Source organism: Pseudonaja textilis, chromosome 1, assembly GCF_049901715.1.
Source record: "Pseudonaja textilis isolate UNSWEBS1 chromosome 1, rPseTex1.2, whole genome shotgun sequence".
Classification (NCBI taxonomy): domain Eukaryota; kingdom Metazoa; phylum Chordata; class Lepidosauria; order Squamata; family Elapidae; genus Pseudonaja; species Pseudonaja textilis.
In genome coordinates, this window is record NC_141990.1 from 103,723,339 (window position 1) to 103,743,172 (window position 19,834).

At 33.1% G+C, this 19,834-nt stretch overlaps 1 protein-coding gene across 2 annotated transcripts in view; it reads right to left on the minus strand.

The window, feature by feature from the left end:
* The window catches only part of GRIK2 (glutamate ionotropic receptor kainate type subunit 2), a 518,606-nt gene that overhangs the window by 136,605 nt on the left and 362,167 nt on the right, over positions 1-19,834 (minus strand). The gene's annotated exons all lie outside the window — the stretch shown is intronic.

Genomic DNA, 19,834 nt, shown 5'->3' on the forward strand with positions numbered 1-19,834 from the left:
GGAGGAATATGTAACTAATTGGGAGTTTTATTTTTAGGGTCTTATAAAAAGTTTGTATAGATATTACACTGTACACATAGTACATTATATTGTACTATAATATATGTACCATGCTTCATAAGCATGAAAAAAACCAATGTAGTGTAGAGAGTTCTGCTACCTGATTATATTTTTCTTGTGGACAATTATCATAGTTTATTTCTACCTTCTAAATCCAGAATTTCACAGTTCCTGAATGAAGTTCATCCTTTGAAATTTTCCATCATTAAATAGAGAAACTTCTTCTTTCTTCTTACTAAAATTCCATTTGAAAGTTATAAGGCTCTTATCAGAGAAATTTCAGCAGTCTCTGCAAGCCTAAAATTATCTTACTACATACTGGTGACATACTGGTTACTGTGCACATGAAAAAGGTTGGTGCAGGAGTAATCCAGTACATACAGATATTTGTGTCTAGCACATTTCTGGTACCCATCATTCCATACAAGCAAAAGATAACATGGAATTACATTTGCTGCAGGATCCAATCTGGGTTGGGCACCAGAATGTAAGTGTTGGTGAGAGATAGGCTGTGTCATGGTGGGGTAAGAGTGGGAACAACATATGCTGGAACGTTATCTTGGGACACATTTATTTGCTTTTATTGGTCAAATATTTGTACCCAGCACATTTCTGGTACCCATCATTCCATACAAATAATAGATAATATAGAATCTGGTGTGTATTGGTTTTAAGCAGGATTATTCTTTGAATAAAAATTAAATGCTGTTTTTTTTTAATCTAAGTGAGTCACTTGCTATTTTCCAAATGCCTATTATACTGCATAAAGAAGGAATGGAAGCATCAGTCTGGATGAGCCATCCCTGTAATTGATATCCAAACAAAAGTATGACATCTGAAATGTTTCTATGGCTGAAGATAGACAGTAAGAAAGAATTTTATTAGTTGGATGTGTAAAACTGATAAATTCTCAATCAATATGTTAGGATATAGAAGTTAATTGTTTTCTTCAGTACTTTTCTCTGGGTGCTGAATTTTCTCCATGGAGAAATAATTAAGGACTGTGAAAACTTTGCAGGCCATCTAAATGGATATTTGTGTGCTAATGCATTGATTTCCTCCCACTTTTCATTTGGTAAAGGCAGTCACATAAATAGTGCAATATTCCCCCTCAAACTCTGAAAACATGATTATATAAAATGGTCTGAAAAAATCCCACAGTAATTTAGAACTAAAGGCTTCATTGCTGTGACTTCAGAAAACTGTCTGGGTAAAATGACATTAGAAGAAAGCCTTGGATTCCAAGATAATATAGTGTATAGTCTGTAGGAAATTGAGCACCTTAAAAAAACAAAGGTAAATTATATTGCACGGAAATGTCTTCTTGTAATCATACACTTTTTAAAAAGTTATCATCTACCCACATATTATGAAGTGAACACATTGTTTTACTATTTCTAGGGTTTTTTTTCCCCTCCCCTATTATGAGAATGTGCTGAAGCTGAAGGACTAAACACATTGGTATTGCTGCAAATAAACACTCAGTTGTGATTATTTGTATTGAAGTTATGCTGGCTGAGGAATTCTGGGAGTTGAAGTCCACAAGTCTTTAAGTTGCCAAGTTTGGAGACCCCTGCTGTAAACCAATCATTTGAGAGAAAGGCACAAAGTCAGCAGGATGACCTTGGTCCAGTCACTCTCTCTCAGCCCTAGGAAGACAATGATGGTAAATCACTTCTGAAAACCTGTCAAATAATGTTCAGGAACTATTCTAAACAGTTGCCAGTCAACATTGACTTGAAGGAACATACACACACAAAACAGTGCTTGGGTAATTAAGTTTGAATGATATAGCACCAAAAACTAGGATTCCCACAGTACATTTTCCTTTGATATTAAAGAAGAAGAAAATGTGGAAAAATAGAAGCACAAAAGATCCCATATTATAGTGGCACGATTTACAGTGAACTACTTCTAGATACCTATGCAAATGGTGGTGGTACTGTGTACAGGAATGAACAAAAAGTTAAACTTAACTCTGGATACAACTCATTTGTTTTCCATAAAGGCAAGTACACAATTGCATGTATTTCCCACCTTTCTTAAAAGTTCAGCTAGAGCAGCAATGGGGAAAGATGTGGGGATATGAGATTAATTCAGAGCTGACAAAGACATCAAAACATCACAATTAAAATTTTCCTGTCTGTGTCTTAACAATTCTATGAGGCATTTTTAAAAATATTACCTCGAAACTTGTATCTTCTTTGCAAACTGAGTGCCTATTCTTATCATCTTCCTATTGTCTGAGGCAATAAGGAAAACAAAAGATAATTAAGATTGTCAGAAGCTTTCTATCTGACAGGCTGCAATTTATTCAAATATGCTTTTGGCAACAAATTGCTTTTACAATCAAATATGCTCAGCATGGCATATGATTAATTAGGTTGCTCCTGCTGCTGTTACCAAGGCAGCAACAGAGTGTCATAACAGATGTGCAATGAGTGGTATGGCCATAACAAGAGGACTAAATTCCCCTTGAACTCTTGAGGCTATGACCTTATAAAACCAGCAGGTATAATTGATTCAATATTGACCCTGAAAAGTGTTGCAAAAACTGATCAAGCTTTTTTTTTTTTAAGTCACCTCCACTGTGTATTGAAAACTGCTCAGAGTTGATGGAATATCCTTATAAGAAACTGCAGTAAAAATGTTTTTGGATTCCAGATTGATACATTGAGTCGGGAAGTAGGGGGTGGGGGAAGAACTATTGAAACTATCCAATCTAAACTTCTGCTCAAATGCATGAATCCAAGTTAAAGCAACTCACACAGATGGCTGTCTAGCTTCCAGTTGAACACAACTGGCATACCATCTCTTTGAATTAGTTCCACTGTCAATTGTGTGTATGCAATAAGAGGTCTCTGTGTGAATGTGTATATGAACACACATGTGCATATTACTATTCCAAGCATCAACATTGTATGTAACAGATCATCTTAACTATCTAGGAAGCATACATGTACTTTAAGTTTAAGGTGTTGAAGGCTGATCTGGAGAAATAAATTATTTGATTTTATTTGATTTGCCTTACAAACTTGCTGTTTAACACTAGCAAGTACAAAAATAAATGCAGTTCATGTTGCTTCTAATGATGCTTGCAATTGCATTCAATACCATCAACCATGGCAGTGTCGTGGATTTTATATATACTGTGGCACTTGGCCATTCTTTCACTTTACAATGTTTTTGATCCCCCTTTGCTAAGAAAACATGCTGTTGGGAAAATTCTATTTGCTTTCTTAAAATATGAAAGCCCTTTGGACTCTCTGCTTAAATGTTTTTTTTTTTTACTCTGTTCATGGGAGACATTATCAGAAGTTTACACAGGGAGTCATCATCAACTCAGTGATAGCCAGCTTTGTGTCTCTTTTTGAACTGGCTTCAAGAAAGCAGTCCTAGAACTATTTTCTAGAAGAATTGCTGGACTGAATAAATTTAGGCTTAAATCAGGTGAGGTGAATCTATGGTAGATAAGCAAATTCTGATTTGAGAGTTCAGTCTGTTCTTGATGAAGTTGCACCCTTTGAAATAGATTTCTCGTGCTTGGGATGTTTCTGAAGTTCACATTAAACCCTAAAGGTTTACCTTTAGATGTGAAATGTACACAATGTTTATTCCTTTAAAAATACATTGATCTTTGTCTTATAAAGTTCTCATTTATATTTCTACAATTAACTCCGTAACTATTTTGAAAGAATGTTCAAAACTTCATCTATTGGACATTGTGATAACCAGGTTCTTTTCTGATATGACCTGAGCTGAAACTATTGATTCTTAAAAAAATTAAATAGCTTGAGGCAAGGACAGGAATCTCCATTATGAATTTGAATTTGCTCTGCTGTGAAGGCCAATAGCCAACCTATGACCATGCTGAAAAGGATGCCCACCCTGTGTAAAAAGGCTTTATTGGTTAGCAAACTGATATGATAAATGTAACATATTATTATAAGGAAGTGGTCACAGCTGCAAATATTAAAAGAAGCAAAAGAAGCAACCTATAAAGAACCAGACAAGAGATGGAGTAGATGGGATTTCAGGAGATGTGTAAGCTCTATATCTAATTGTACACACAACCACCTATAAAATCCCTGACTAGGATTTATACATTGTTTTCCTAATTTGCTGATATTGTAAATTATATTTATAAGGAGGTGGTCTGTATCTCTAAATACTGACAATCACTATCTTTCGTTTCATTCATCAGGGTATTATAGTCTTTAAAACAAATGTAGAATACATATACATTAGAATAACTTATCCTTGTGGAACCATCCTTGTATATCTAATCTGAGTTATAAGATTTATTTATTCTCTGTTTTTCTATACCTAATCTACTCAACCAGTAGACTGCCCAGAATCACTCTGTGAGTGAGATGGACAGTCTCTAAATTTGATGTATACATAAATAAAAATTAATCTTATAGATGAAACCTGGTCCCCATCAGCCATTAAAGGTTGTGAACATGTAGATTTTTCTCTTACATTTTCAGTTGTCTCAAGGAAGGTTTTCATTTAAACTCGACTATTAAAACGGCACAAAGAAATTAAAAGCTGTCGTATTTAGAGCAAACCCACTAGAAAAAGTAGTAATGATTAATAAGTTTTGTTGATTGAAAACATCTATTTTAGATAAGATTACATCTGAGTTTTACTTTTTGTGTATCACTTGGCATTTTTAGGAATTTAAATGTAATTTAAAATTTACATTTTAATTTTACCACTTTTAACTTTTACAAGTTTTAGTGCCATTTTAAGATGTTTTCTACTTTGCTTTTAAATTTTTGCAATTGTAAGTCACTTAGGAAATTATTGGGTGGAAACACATTTTATAAATAAATAAAAATAGTTACAACTAAAGTTGGAAAACTACAGTAAAAACTTTTGTAAAATTGCTGATTCCTCCTCAGTGTGCATTCACATAGTTCTAACATTTAGTGAGTGGTGACAGATATGACAGTATTTGAAAGAGTGGGGAAAAAAACAATCAATGGCTTTGGAAAACAACATGAAATATTGGTATGAGTGGGCGGTTGAAGACTTTGACATGGCAGTTCCTATTAACAGTCCCAGCCAAAAACAAGACAAAGGCTATTAATCACTTAAATATAAGATATGATCCTTCGGGATGTGTTGAACTGTATATGGGATGCTAGACAGGAACAGATTAGCTTGGGGGATAGAATGAGGTAAATTTAACACAATTTTTTGAAACTAGCATAGTTCTATATTATTTCTGTAATAAAGACCATGTATTCAGTAGTTTGTCAAATCACCATCAATGGATGGTCAGTAAATATAGTACTATAAATATAGATGGAAATTAACCCTTTTAGAAACATGGGGAAAATGACAAATTCTTAGCTTGTGGAATTTTACAGAATTAAGTGAGGGGTTGACTACTTGCACAGCCTAATTTACTATTTCCCAGCAGTCCCTTAAAAACTAGGCTTTAAAATATGAGTGATCCTTCAGAGAAAATTTTAAGAATGTCAGATGTGGGAGCTGAGGGGTACAGATAGTTGAAGAAAATATCTCCTTCATGAACTAAATGATTTCAGTTCATGTAAATGCAGCATTAGACTCCGCCAAATAAATTAAATGGGCTGCTGAATATGGGAACTCTCCAATAAAAGTAGCATTGCAATAAATAAAATGAAAATCACATGCTGTTGTTTATTACTGTATTCTGAATATGGAAGAAAAGGAATGATGGGAGTTTCATGCATAATAAAATCAGTTAATTCAATGCTAAATAAATTCTGGAAAACACATAATTAAGAATATGCTTATACAAATTTTACAACTCGATAAAAGCAGTCAATGTTGGTTCAATTCACTGAATTTGAAATGAAGCCAAAATGGACAAAATGACTATCAAATAGATTTAAATCAATAGATTATTGTTTTGTGAAAGTTTTTGTTCTATTTAATTTTACAAAAATGAAATCAACTTTACTAAAGAGAAGAACGGTGATTAATTAGGAACAGAGAAAATACCCATTCTGATATTTTACTCTCAGACTATAAAAATAATAACTTGGGAATTAACCAGTGCAATTATGCATTTTCTGCTAGATATGCAAAAATAATGCTCTGAACTTTCAAGTTAAAGAACTGTTATAACACCACAGAAGTCACAACATATTGCCTGACCAGAAGGTATCTAATTTCACATTTCTGTTTATTCCTAAAATAATCTAAGAAATTAGGTTTCCATATAGAAATGAAACTATTTTAAAATGTCAAGAATACATTAACTATATCAAAAAATATTTCTTATATTTTGCATAGAATGCAAAATTATGTAAGTATAGCAAAGAATTAAATTCTTGGAAGCTCTCTCTTAAAAAAAAATCAAATAATGAACTATAATAAGAATTTCTCAGCTTTCTTTCTTTCTTTCTTTCTTTCTTTCTTTCTTTCTTTCTTTCTTTCTTTCTTTCTTTCTTTCTTTCTTTGGCATTAATACAAAATCTCATTGAGTGGTTTCAAAGACATTTTCCTAGATTTCTCTCCACCCAGGCTACGTTGTCATTTATGACTTGCACACCATCTAAATTTCTTCATTTCTTTGTATTTTTCTTTCTTTCTTTTTCAGCCTCTACCCAAAATCTCTCTTTCAGAAAAAAAAAAATCACAAATTTTTTTTGAAGTAAGGTTAAGAAATTAAAGAAGTGTACTGTTTCACCAACATACCTAATTTCATATATCAGAAGTTCTAGATCATGCTACTTTCTCTAAATATTTTACCAACATTAAAAATGCATTTTCTATCCAGTGTAACATTTGGCTGGAACTGCATGTGTCCGTTGCCTGTTAATGGCATCTACAAATACAGATGAAATTTTCCACTTTATGTTGTTGCTCAGGGGCTACAATTATAAATTAATTTCAGCAACATATTCACATCAGAGAAAAATTTACTGAAGCCCATTGAAAAGACTAAATGTTTGGATCTTGTTATGCAAATTATATTGAACCTGTTAACTTCACATGAATCAAATTTATTAGCAAAACACTGAAAAAAACAGAAGCACAGATTTTCAACTGAAAATTTTTTAAAAAGTGTTATGCCTACGATAAAATTAATGTAGTTGCAAAACATTCCGCCTCCCAACTTCTTTGCCTGTCCTTAAAGCATAAATCACCTCTTCATCCACTACAGCTGACATATATAATATATTGTTCAATGAAAACAACTACAACTACCACTAATAATAATAAAGATAATTATGACATCTGAAAAAGTATTGTGGTTATTCAGCTTTCCAGTATTAGTTTAGCAACTGTAGGTTTTACTTGGGAGATTATGAATTGTTGGGTAGCTTCAGATAAAACAGACTGTAAGTGTTTTAAAGGATAATAAAAGTTGTGGTGAAAAGCAAAGGGAGGAAGGTTGGAAAGTGAAACAAAATAGTTGAAGTGCAATGCACCAATAAAGTGATGGTGAGCTGCAATAGAAGCAAGGAAAAAGTGTACAAAAAGATGGTAGATAAATAAGATTCTGTTTGGACAATAGAGACTTCATTGAAGCCTTGGTTATTCTATATCCTTGTGAGCAACATTGTGGAGAGCTGCATCCCAGAAAACAGTGAGAAGGACTGACCAGAGATGAGCTGCTGAGATTTTATCAGGAAAAGTGGATGGCTATAGAAATTGAATTAATATCCATCAGCCCTATAGTAATGACAGGTTATAGCAGATGAAACTGTAAGGCCCTGAGCATGGGAGATATGGTGTGTTTGTATGTCAGTGTTGACTCATGGCCACAGCATGGAATACTTCCTGCAGGTTTTTTTTTTTAAGTGGCTTATAATTGCTGTCTTCCTAGAACTGAGTGTGTGTGGTTGGCCCAAAGTCACTCAGCTGGTTTTGTGCCTGAGGTGAGACTAGGCCTCCCAGTTTTGAGTCTGATGCCTTAACTTCTACCACTGAGATTCTGGATAATGTTTGACTAAAGAGGAATGTTGGTTATAAATAAAATAAAAGATTTGGGAAGATCTGGACAGAAAGTTTAACTCCCTGAATATATTGCAATTGCTTAAGCTAAATTGGTTGAGATAGACCTAGTAACCTTCCCCCCAAAAAAATAGTAAAGTGGTTGAATACAGTTTTTAAGTATTGTGCATGTTCCATATCATGTATCATAGATGTGAGCTCTCTCTGATAGGGACTCCTCCCCCTCAAGTGAGAGATCAGGAAGAGGTTGGAATGAGGAGATGTGATAGGATTACAGAGTTTTACATAATCTGAAGTATTCATGGATTAGATTCGGTACATAGCCTGAGTGAATACTAATTTCACATTCTGGCTTAATAAGGAAAATAATGTGCAGAATCTGATAGACTAACTGTAGAACTGAAAAATAAGGGGGAATCAGAATATTATGATACTTGGAATAAGTTTTATCAATGGTTGCAAAAAAGAGGGAAAGGTCAGAATAAAAATAGCTAGGATGAATGGATCTAGAATAAAAATACTGTACCAATAATATGAACGTTAATGGTTTAGTAATATTTTTGTATGTATGGTAGAGTAATGCCAAAACGGTTGCACTGTGTTTGATACTTATAGTTGTAAACAATACAAATATATTTAAACAAGGAAAAAAGAAACCAGATGCAGTTCCTAAGCTCACAGAGTGTTAAAAGCGAGGCTTACCTCTGCAAATGGCAACAGCAACCCAAAATAGCAATTAATTGTAGATAAGACTTAGTTGAGTAAGACAAGTTTCCAAGTGGAGCAGTCTGAAGTCAAGCCAAAGATTTACAATGCCAGATCAAGAAAGAGACAAGGTACCAATTAGTCAATAAGCTAGAGTCATAAATAATTAGATTCCAGCTGTCCCAATAGACAAGCCAGAAGCTTGGAGTTGCTTCTAGCAAGAGACCAATTGTTCCTATGGAAACTTAAATGCTCTCTCTGATCAATATGCACAGTTATAGTCAAAACTTGCTGGTGGAAGGAAAAAACCACTACAGGCTCACCATATGATTTTGTGAGTTTCTTGGCAGACATGAAATCAATTGGACAGAATCCAAGAGTGAATGAGAGGCATCTTGTAATGTTATATGGGATTCTTCTGAATTTCTTGCACTTGAAGAAGTACATAGATTCTCTATACCATGAACTCTACCAATTGTGACCTGGACCCATGCCTTCCTGGCATCTTTGGGTAGCCAAGGAAACTATGAGTTGCTGAATCAAGAAAAAAAAAGTAGGGTCTCTTCTGAGAGAAGGAATAATGCCATAAATTTTGAAAAATATAGTTGTCTGATCTCTTTTGAAAAAGTCCTCTTGGGCTTCCTGGGGAGCATTGGTGAAGCGGGAACAGGCTGATTATCATGGTGAAAGAACAGGCCCCAGTGAATGGATCAGCTCCTTGGATTTCCTTTCCAGATTAAGGACTAGGATCATCTTTCAAGTTTGCTCTATTCAGAGTCTCCCTGCAAAGAGATTGTAAAATAACAATCTCCAGCAAGTTTGACAGCTCTGCAAGCCAGGGGGAGAAAACACCTAAGCCATCATTCAGGGACACTGCTTCATATACTTCCTCTTTTAACTACTTTAGGAAGTTGCTTATTAATGATTTTCTGGAGGTTAAGACTCTTCTGAAAGATGACAGGGAGATTTTTCTTTCCACCCCAGATAAAAGAAACTCTACGTAAGTTTAAGGATTTACAAGAAAGGCTTTAATTTTTTGGAAAACAGTAAAAGAGGGCCTAGAATGTTGATTTTGCAAAGTTAAGGGGCAAGATGGACTTGAAAGGATAATTTCTGTGGGGTGTTTAAAAATTAATAAAAGAATTAATAAAAGCATTTGAAATTAATTATAAGATATCCTCCAATGGGAAAGTTTTGTTGACTGGAAAATAGAAGATAAGAGGGGACCTGAAGGAGAGAAACAAAATATTACTTTTAAAGGAGAAAAGATCTATTAGCAACACTATTTGACTATAGAAGCAATTAAGACTGTTTGGGAACAATATACTCAAAAGTTATTAATAAGATCCTTTGATACTATAACAGAGGATATAGAAGAACTGGATAAAAGAGAGACTGTGATTAATTTGAATATGGATTTGGAGTTTTAAAAATATTTAATTACAAAAGTGAAATAAAAAAATGATACTGTGGATCTGAAAATGGATTTAAATGTGCCAGGGTATAAAAGTGATGTGGAATAAATACCAAAATAGATTTATAAATGAAATCAGTTGATGTTATAATAATTAAAGAGGATGTACAAATAATAAATCAGAAGACTGACTTGGAAAGTCTCCTTATCTTGGATTTACAAAAGGAATATATGGAATTAAGGAATTGCTCAAACTGTTCCTGAAAAAAACCAAAGAAAAAAAATCATAAGAAATCAAGTTATGGGACATTACTTGATGGGACTAAAGATCTTTTGTTTTGTTTGTCGATAGCCGAAACAAAATAACTAACTGATAATTCTCTATGGCAATTAAAAAGATTCTTGGCACTTTACTAACATCAGTAGAAATACCATAAAGCACTCACAGGAAAAGAACATAAAAACAATTAATTAAAAGATCATTATAATCAGTTCTAGTGATTTTAGTTCATCCTCTGCAAAATAACTCAGTTTTTAAAAGTTTGTAGGAAATCAGAGAGGGGGTTTATTGACAAAATCAAAGTATATGAACCCCATAAAAGAAGAGTATCTATGAGTCTCCGTTCCTCTTATTTCCCAAAAGGAAGATTTGCAAGCAGTTTCTCCTGTGATATCCAAATTAGGTGGGTCAAAACTGAGTCGAGATAATGTTCCTGCAGCTACACCAGGGATAGCTGTGTAAGGCCTGGAAAGTTTAAATTAGCATTTTGAATGGTAGAATAATAAGTATTGTTTTTTTCACCACTTGAAAAAATAGTAAGCACAAAAATAAATAATGTAACATATCAAAACTCTGAAATGCTCTTCAAACTTAAGCAGGAAGTGTAATCAACAAAGAGAAACATTTTGTCATGTTTGGTGGATGTGTAAAAAAGCCAGAAAATTGGATTCAATTACATAGAATAATACAGAAAATTTTAAAGACTCACATTGGTTTGAAACCAGAAGTTTTGCTTCTGGGATTAACAAATAAGCAGCTGGAAAAAATATGTAACTTTGCTTTTATACATGGTGATGGCAGTGAGACTATTATATACATAAAAGTAGAAAGATCTAATTTTACCCACAATGAAGGAATGGATAGTGAAGATGGTGGAACTTCCAGAGATGGCCTAATCAACTGCTTTGATTAGAGCAGTTCATTAAATTTAAATGATATGATATATGGTTTTGAGGATCAAAATAAAAACAAAAACAATAAAAACAATAGAAGTTAAAAGTTAAAAAAAACTGTAACCATAGAGTAACAAGTTATTTTCTATGTATATTTATAATTGCTGTAAAAAAAAGAAGCCATTGCTTTATAATTTTTTTTCTTTTTTATTTCTGAACTTTTTTTATTTCTGAATTTTTCTCTTTTCATGTTTTCCTTTTTTATTCTAAATATTAGTTCCTGTTAGTTTTTATTATGTATTAACATTTTTAAGAAAATGTTATTTTAAAAATAGATAGTTATGAGACTGCAACATTATGAGCACTGTCCACTGATTCTAGGAAGCAAAGTAATGTAACCGAAGTTATAAACTAAATTGATAAACCAAAGATTATGGTAACCTCAGCTGAAAAAGAAAATACTTCAAAACTTATCCCAGAAACAACTGAAATTACTGTATATGAGAGCAATGTGTAAAGCACATATTATTGTTAACTCTGAGCATTATTTGCTACTTCTTGAAATCTCACAAGTTCAGGGTTAATAAGCTTAATACTGAATTTTGTGGTACTGTGAAATTTAGAAAACCTCCAAGAATATGAGATTTTTATGTACTAAACATGGAGAAATTTAAAAGACAAACATTTTTACAGTTTTTAAAATATCAACCTACAGAAGTTTTGAGTTCTATTCTTCATAAAAAGTTCTGCTCAAATTTATTTTGAGAACAATATTTTAACCCATGAAAGCTGGCAGTGGATGTTAAACTATTGTTCATACTTTAATGCTATGTTTGAAAATTGAAGAAAAAAACATATTGGGGACAAATGATAATAAAGTCATACTTAGAATTTATCTAAGAAACAATAATACATTTCTGTTCCTTCAAGATATAAAGTTAAGGCCTATTTTAATTTATAAAAATACAAACCAAGTTTGGAATAATATGTCTCTGAGATTTCAACTGTTGGCATTTCTTTCACTTATGGAATGGTTTACCAAAATTGGGTAACTGATGTTACATCAGTAGATGCATGTTACTTTTAATATAAGGCATGCAAATATTTAACTGTTTTGCATTTCAAAGCCATCAATTCCCATGTATCTCTCAATTACTATCTCAGAAGGGTGGGAAAGTTTCTGGTGAAAGAAACAGAAGCAATCAATGGATGTAGTGACATATAAACCTTGTTATATAAAGACGGGTAGTTCTCAGTTAATGAAAGCAAATGAACTGCAATTTTCATTGCTGTGCAACATTGTTGTAAAGTATGATATCACATGATCAAGTCACTTAGCAATGGGAAATTCTGGCACTTCCAATTGCTGTCATAAAACAAATCACCCAGGACTGTTTAGCTAGGATCTCACATGTTTGCCACTTGCAACCTGCTGCCACCTTCCTACTGACTTTGTAGAAAGATAGCAAAGAAGTTCACAAATATGATGACATGGCTGTGGAATTCTACTATGTCATAATTGTGAGCTGGCATTGAATACTGAAATCATAAGTATGAGGACTGGTCATAATTACCACTCATTCAGCACCATTTTAAGTATGAATGATCACTGAACAAGTGGTCATTAACCAAGGACCTGTAAGTACAACTTTTTAAAATAATTTAAGTAGTTCCAATTTAAATAGGATGCCCAAAGATTATTTTTGAACAAGGGTAATCATGGATGCAATGTATTCAAAATAAAATGGTTTGGGCCATGTATTTCTTTTTGCTACCAAGAAATTGATTAAATTGGTTTATTGTTGCACACCGCCTGGAGTCTCCTTTAGGAATATATGGGCAGCTATATTAATAAATAAATAATGAATCAAGAATTTCCATCAGTGTTTGCTCATTTGCATAGTCTGCTGGTTTTCCTAATGACAGATCATGAATGAAAAATCAGCTTGTTATTCAAAAAGATAAATCAGATTAACAGATAAATCAGATAAAAGATAAATCAGATAAATCAGAGCTGGAAGGGTACTTATAGGTCATCTAATCCAATCATTAAGGCTTTCAATGGCAAGTCTAAGAGTGTCTTCACAAAGTCCACATCTAGATATATTTGCACTACAAATTCCAGAAATCTCATCCAGTCAAGAGCCACATTGGCACACGATTCTAATTTAGCTGAAATGTACAAGGCTAATTAAAGCATGTACAATGGCATTTGTCAAGACATGGGAAGGGCTTGTTAAAATAAACATAAAACTGCATGTTGCTTCTGAGTTGAATTCAGGTTGCTGGTTTTGACTATTAGAGCCCTTCATGGACTAGGATTGAACTATCTGAGGAACTGCTTGTCCCAAATTACATCAACCCACCTCACTAGATTTGCTGGAGAAGGGATGCTATAGGTAACATCAACTATGGACAGATGATAACTAAATCATAAAAATGAAACTGATGTCAAATCTATGAAATCTTTCCTTCCTGGAGACCACCAAAGTAGAAACTTAATTAATTTCTTAGAGCACTAAAAACATCATTATTTGGGATGGATTTTAATTACTAGATTCCTAACCATATGGTATGATTTAAACTGAATATTTAAGCCTAATGCCAGGGCAATTTTGCATGGAGTATTAGTCACTTTTGGCTCTTGGGATGAATGTACTAGAATTTTCTTAATTACTTTTTCTTCTTCTGATTTAAGAGAGTGAGTAAATTTCTCAGCTTTCTGTTACTGTATATTCTATTATTTTCTATCAGACATATGCATCCAAATCATATTGCAGTCTTCTTTCTTCTCTGTCTTTACAGTTACATGAGGTTTATTAAGAGTTAATGAACATGTGAAATGTCTGTTCTGAAAAGTTAAATCAAACATACAAAATTTGTTGCTGAGATTAAGATTATTGTATTTTTCACAATTCCTCCTATCTCTTCCTGATCCTGGTAGTGGCTTCTACTATGGTAAAAACAAAATTTAAAAATAAACAAATTTAGTACAGAGTTCATGACCAAACATCTGACACTCATGGAAAGAGAAACAGAAAAATAATTATAAATGCAAACAGAAGGCAGGCTTGAAAACCTGTGAATTGGATGTGCAGACTGCAATTGACTCTTATATTATATTTTATTTTCATCAATGTCTCAATAAAGAACAAAATAGTATGATCTATAATGGGGTACTCACTAGAAAACCCTAGAGCTAAGACAGGCAGTATGTGTTATAAGCTTTCATACAACATCTAAAAATCATTGAATTTTAATAATTAAAATATAATCTCTTTTGGCTTAAATTTGACTCCCAGTGACTTCATGGACAGCTCCATATATTTTTTTCTAGCAAAAGATGAATTAAGTAGTATATAAATTACAGGAAGCCATAACATATTCTGAAAATGAATGGCATACTTATGCAGATTCTAAAACATTTCAGGTAATTTCATATCTAAACATGAAATCATGAGCCTCCTCAGTTATCCTTTATTGAAATGAAATTGTTATACTTTGAGCTTCATTTCACTAAGAGTTTGAAAAAGTAAGATCTTTTATCACCAAAATATAAGCACTCTATTAATACATTTTAACCCCTAATTCTAAATATTAGAAGTAAGAAATATTGCGTAATTATTCCTAATGCTTACATGGAGTTTTAGTATGCATCTTGGCTCAGAGATTATATAAGGTCACAGAAATAAGTCAGATTTTCTACAATTGTGAGGCAGATTGAGAAGACAAAATAAGAAAATAAAACAGAAGAAAGCAATGGTAAATCATTTCCAGACTATTGCCACCTACAGTAAGTCAAGTATGATTCAAAAAAGATTTAACTTTTACTTTCAAATACTTTGGCTCTAGAATCTGTCAGTCGCCTGAAAATGGTTTCTTTAAATAAAAGTTATTTTTAAGGCAAGAGATGTTTACTTTCCTGAAGCCACATCAGGAATTAGATTGATATGTTAGAGTCTGAAAAAAAAGCAGTTTCTTTAAATGAGTGTTTTCTTCCCAAAACACGCTTTAGTGTTAAACTATACCTAGTCATGTTCAAGGAAGATCAAGGCCCTGTTGACTTGTATGACAGAAGAACAAAGTGTCAAGTGGGCCTATGCACTATTTTTCCTAAAAGGAAAAAAAGATAACCTCCTTTGCAGTGACTTTCCTCTTGCTAAAGGAAGCTTCATTGATTTAAGAGTCATCATGATAAACCTAAAGAGGTTTAAGGAAGTGATCAGTGGGTCAAGAGTACACAAAAGTTGCAAGGAATTCAGTCTCTATGTGAAAATAAAATGTAAGGAGATCGAATACCTGAACAAACATAGTAAGCTCAGGTTGTTCTATTGAAATTAACAATGTTGTATTGTTATAACCATGGTTTTCAGTGAAGAGCTCAATTCAACCAAGTTATAATCCCTGTATGAGAAAAAAAAAGAAATGAAAAAGCTATTGCTGCATTTTTAAAAAGTTTACCTTTATAAGCAAAGTCCTTACTGAGTTTCTGCTGCTAAGTGACATGATTTTAAAGCACAATATCAAGTGACCAGGCTCCTTAGTGAAAGCAGTTCCAGCAGACCCCAGTTACCAAGATTAAGTGAATCACTGCCAATAGTTAAGCAAGGACCTCACATGACTGAGATTTCTGACTTTCTGACAGCTTCCTCATGACTTTGCTTGAAAATTAGCAGGGAAGGTTGCATATTATAAACATGTCACTACAGGATACTGTGACAGACAGAACTTAAAAGACACATCTTAAGTATCACTTAAGCATGATTGTATGTTCAAACAATTGCTGAATGAGTATTAACTGAGGACTACCTCTAATAGACATGACAAATGCAAAGTAGGCATGACCATACTGCATCTTTTAAATCATTGTTTTCTGCCCCTAATATGTAGAGATCTACCTAGTATGATGTTTTAGAATTATGTTCAATACGAATAACTGCAACTAAACCAATGAAGGAAAATTCTAACGAACAAACAACATAATGATAAGTGCAAGAATCAGTAATTATGGAATATATGTTACCATAGCTTGCATTCTATAAATTGATTCAGACAGTATATTTTATACATACAGATACTGTACCCACAAATATAGAATTTTTACTATTCTTCAGGATAACAGAAAAAAAAAGGAATTGAATCTAATTATGCTTTCTCTAGAAGTGTTGGGTCTTCCTTCAAGGAAAAATGTTCCTCGAACCTAATCCACAGGAAACCCACATGGTATTAGTTACTTATGATATACGGCTATTTATGACAAAATAGCCACTTCATTGATTTGAGAAATGTACTGCATGTGTTTTGGTGGTCTAATTATTATCACATTTTTCTCAGTCCTTTCTCTATGTCTTTAGGTGCTTTAGGTGCTCTATGTCTTTAGGTGCTTTAGACATGTACTGTACCTGGGCAGCACATATTTTATTGTTTAGGTTTACATTCACTTTACATAGTTGTAGTCTGAACAGACTACATTTTCACTCAGATTTCATTTATAATTTCGACATTTTTTTCTGGATGGTCATAACAAATCTGAAATGTTATCAGTGATTCATCTGTCTGCTAATGATTTTGAGTGATTTTCTATTTCTGTCTGGCATTTTACTATCTTGAATAAGCAGTGTCAAACTTGTGCTGTAAATGATTCTAACCATAAATGATGACTATTACCTAGCATGTAGATATGGCATGAATGCTACCTGTCATTTCCTAGTTTCCCTACCAAACCTTAGTAAAAACCTTACTCCTTCCACCACATAAATAAGGTTTTATTTAGCAATTCTTTGAAAAGGCTATACTATTCTGGATAAACCAAAGATGTCTAGGAAACTATTCAAACTATTATGCCACCTGTTTATTAGAGAGAGATACTGTAGAATGGCTAAGTCACCATGGTTATGGTTTCATACCATACCATACCATACCATACCATACCATACCATACCATACCATACCATACCATACTATACAATACCGTACCATACCATACCATACCATACCATACCACTATTTCAGCATTAGATAAAGGTAAAGATAAATCTCTTAGAAAATTGTATCAGATGAATTAAATGGAATTCTGATTCAGGGCCAAATCAAGATATACTGCTAACAGTGGCAGAAGACACATTTATAGTCTTTTCTACCTATATACAAAAATAAGATTTGCTGATAGTTTTATCTCATTTCTGATTGACACTTGAGATCAGTGTTAATTTAACAAATACAGCATAGGCTATGTCCCTCACTGTTTCTTCCAAGGATTGTGGAGAGAGAACAATTGTGAGGGAGCTACTTCTTGCTCTATTGTTTAAAATAGCTGCCTCATGTTGGATAACAAAAGGGCTGGCCCTGGGAAAAAGAAACCAATTACTGATTACTCTTATGAAAAACAAAAATAAATGTGGCATGAAAACAATTTTAATAAAGAAAAAAACCCTCTGAGGAATGAGCAGAGGGAAATAAAAGGTAAAGTGAGCAGTTTTTAGAATTGTACAAATGTTGCACTTCATATGCTCAATCCCCTTTTGTATAGTTTTCATTATGTATGTATGTATGTATGTATGTATGTATGTATGTATGTGCATGTAAATTTTTAGATACATGATCTGTATTTTGTTACATATCTATCTTTATAACCAAAACCAACATGAACATAACCTACCCGAGATTAAGATTTTTATGTGTGAGTCATAAAGTCACATCTTCTTATCCACAGACAGAACCCGCTAATCCATAAAAACAACAAAAACCAATGCATCATAAACACAAATATTTCAATATTAGAATTCATGAAGAGCGATCAACAAGATGCAAGAATGAATCAAAAAAATTCCCCAGTTTGATTATAAACCAGTAACTATCAAATGGGAGCATTATTTTGATGTAAGGACTGGCAAACAATGTACTAGCTCCAGTGCTAGGAATAGGCTCCTCAGATAACAGAATTTAATAAGATTGATAGACATGATTAATAGAAGCTCTGGATCTTCCTATAACATAAATCAGTGGAATAATTCTGGTTCACATGAAGACTTCATATTGTATGTTGGATACATTTCCATAACTTCACTGTGCCAGACTGCCTATTTCTTAATTAAAACACTAGACACATATAAAATGAAAATCCAAGGAAGAAACTCTGATATCCTTGTCTGTGGAGATTCTCAGTCATCTAGGTCATGGATGTCCCAATGGTGTTTTTATAAAAGGCAACTTGACTTTGTTTTCCTTGAAGACATTTTGCTTCTTATCCAAGAACTGACTGAACTGAAGAGGTTTCTTGGATAAGAAGCAAAATGTCCTCAAGGAAAACACAATCCAGTTGTCTTTTGAAAAAGTACATTTGGGACTCTGACATCCTTGTTTTACTGAGATACTATGGCAGCAATTTCTTCAGTCTCAGTATCTAGGTATGTTTTTATAACTGTTATTCTGATTTACCTATTTTCAGGACTCATGCAAGTTAAAAAGTGCTACTACCTTATTTAGTTAATTAATGGAAGTTCAAAACAGATAGGAGGAATTAGAGTAAAAATGTATGATTTTATTAATCTGGTTATGAGGTACCTGGATCTTAAAACCATATTATGCCTGATTGTGTACATTTCTTCTACATTTGACCTCCAAATGAAATGTTTAATAGATTTAGCTTTGTATTATAAAATATACCATACAGAAATAGGCAGGACCATGTTGCCTCTCCTCACCATTGCTTTGCCCCTCATCACTGTCCTGATTTTTAGAAGCTTTGGTGACCAGATTCAAAATCATAATGAAGGTATACAAACTCCTGTCACCAGAAGTATGGTAAAACCTCTGTAAAGTAGGCTTGCATTTCATAGATGCAAGGTACAATGTACAATTATTTTGCATGTATATCCATATTTAATAGGCTACTATATGCTAATAGATTAACATTTGCCCATTAAATCAAGATTTAACTCAAATAACACAATTTGCATCAATGAAATCATCCACAAATAACATAAATTCAGATTTAACGGACATTTGGATTTAATGGACATTCTCCTTCTTTCTTCCTAAATGATCCATAAAAATAATTAACTACTTTTTAACAATATATGGACTGTGCAAAGAGAGAGACTAATTTAAAAAAAAATGACAAGTCTGGGCCAGGGGCCACGGTTCCATTTTCCCAGCTTCCTTTGCTGTTACTAGCATTATGTAGAGAGATTTTTGTCCTAAATTTCATTTAGAATACTTGTGTGTTTTATTTGAACACCTCTTTCTTGCTAATATTGTATCAGTATATAAAAAATAAACTTTCAAAACAGCAAAACTCAAGATGGGAATGGAGGAAATTGTTTCTAAAAAAGCTGCCCAATTTCTTGAATGTACTGTTCACGAGTTGATAGAAATCATCATAGCTATTATAAAAAGATAAGGAGCACAGTCAATATGAATGAGCACAAAAGCATTACAGTGCAGGAGCTGCTGATGCTAAATTGATGCTGATTTTTTTCCTCTGACAGATAATCGATTAGCAATTCAGAATAAGAAAGAAGG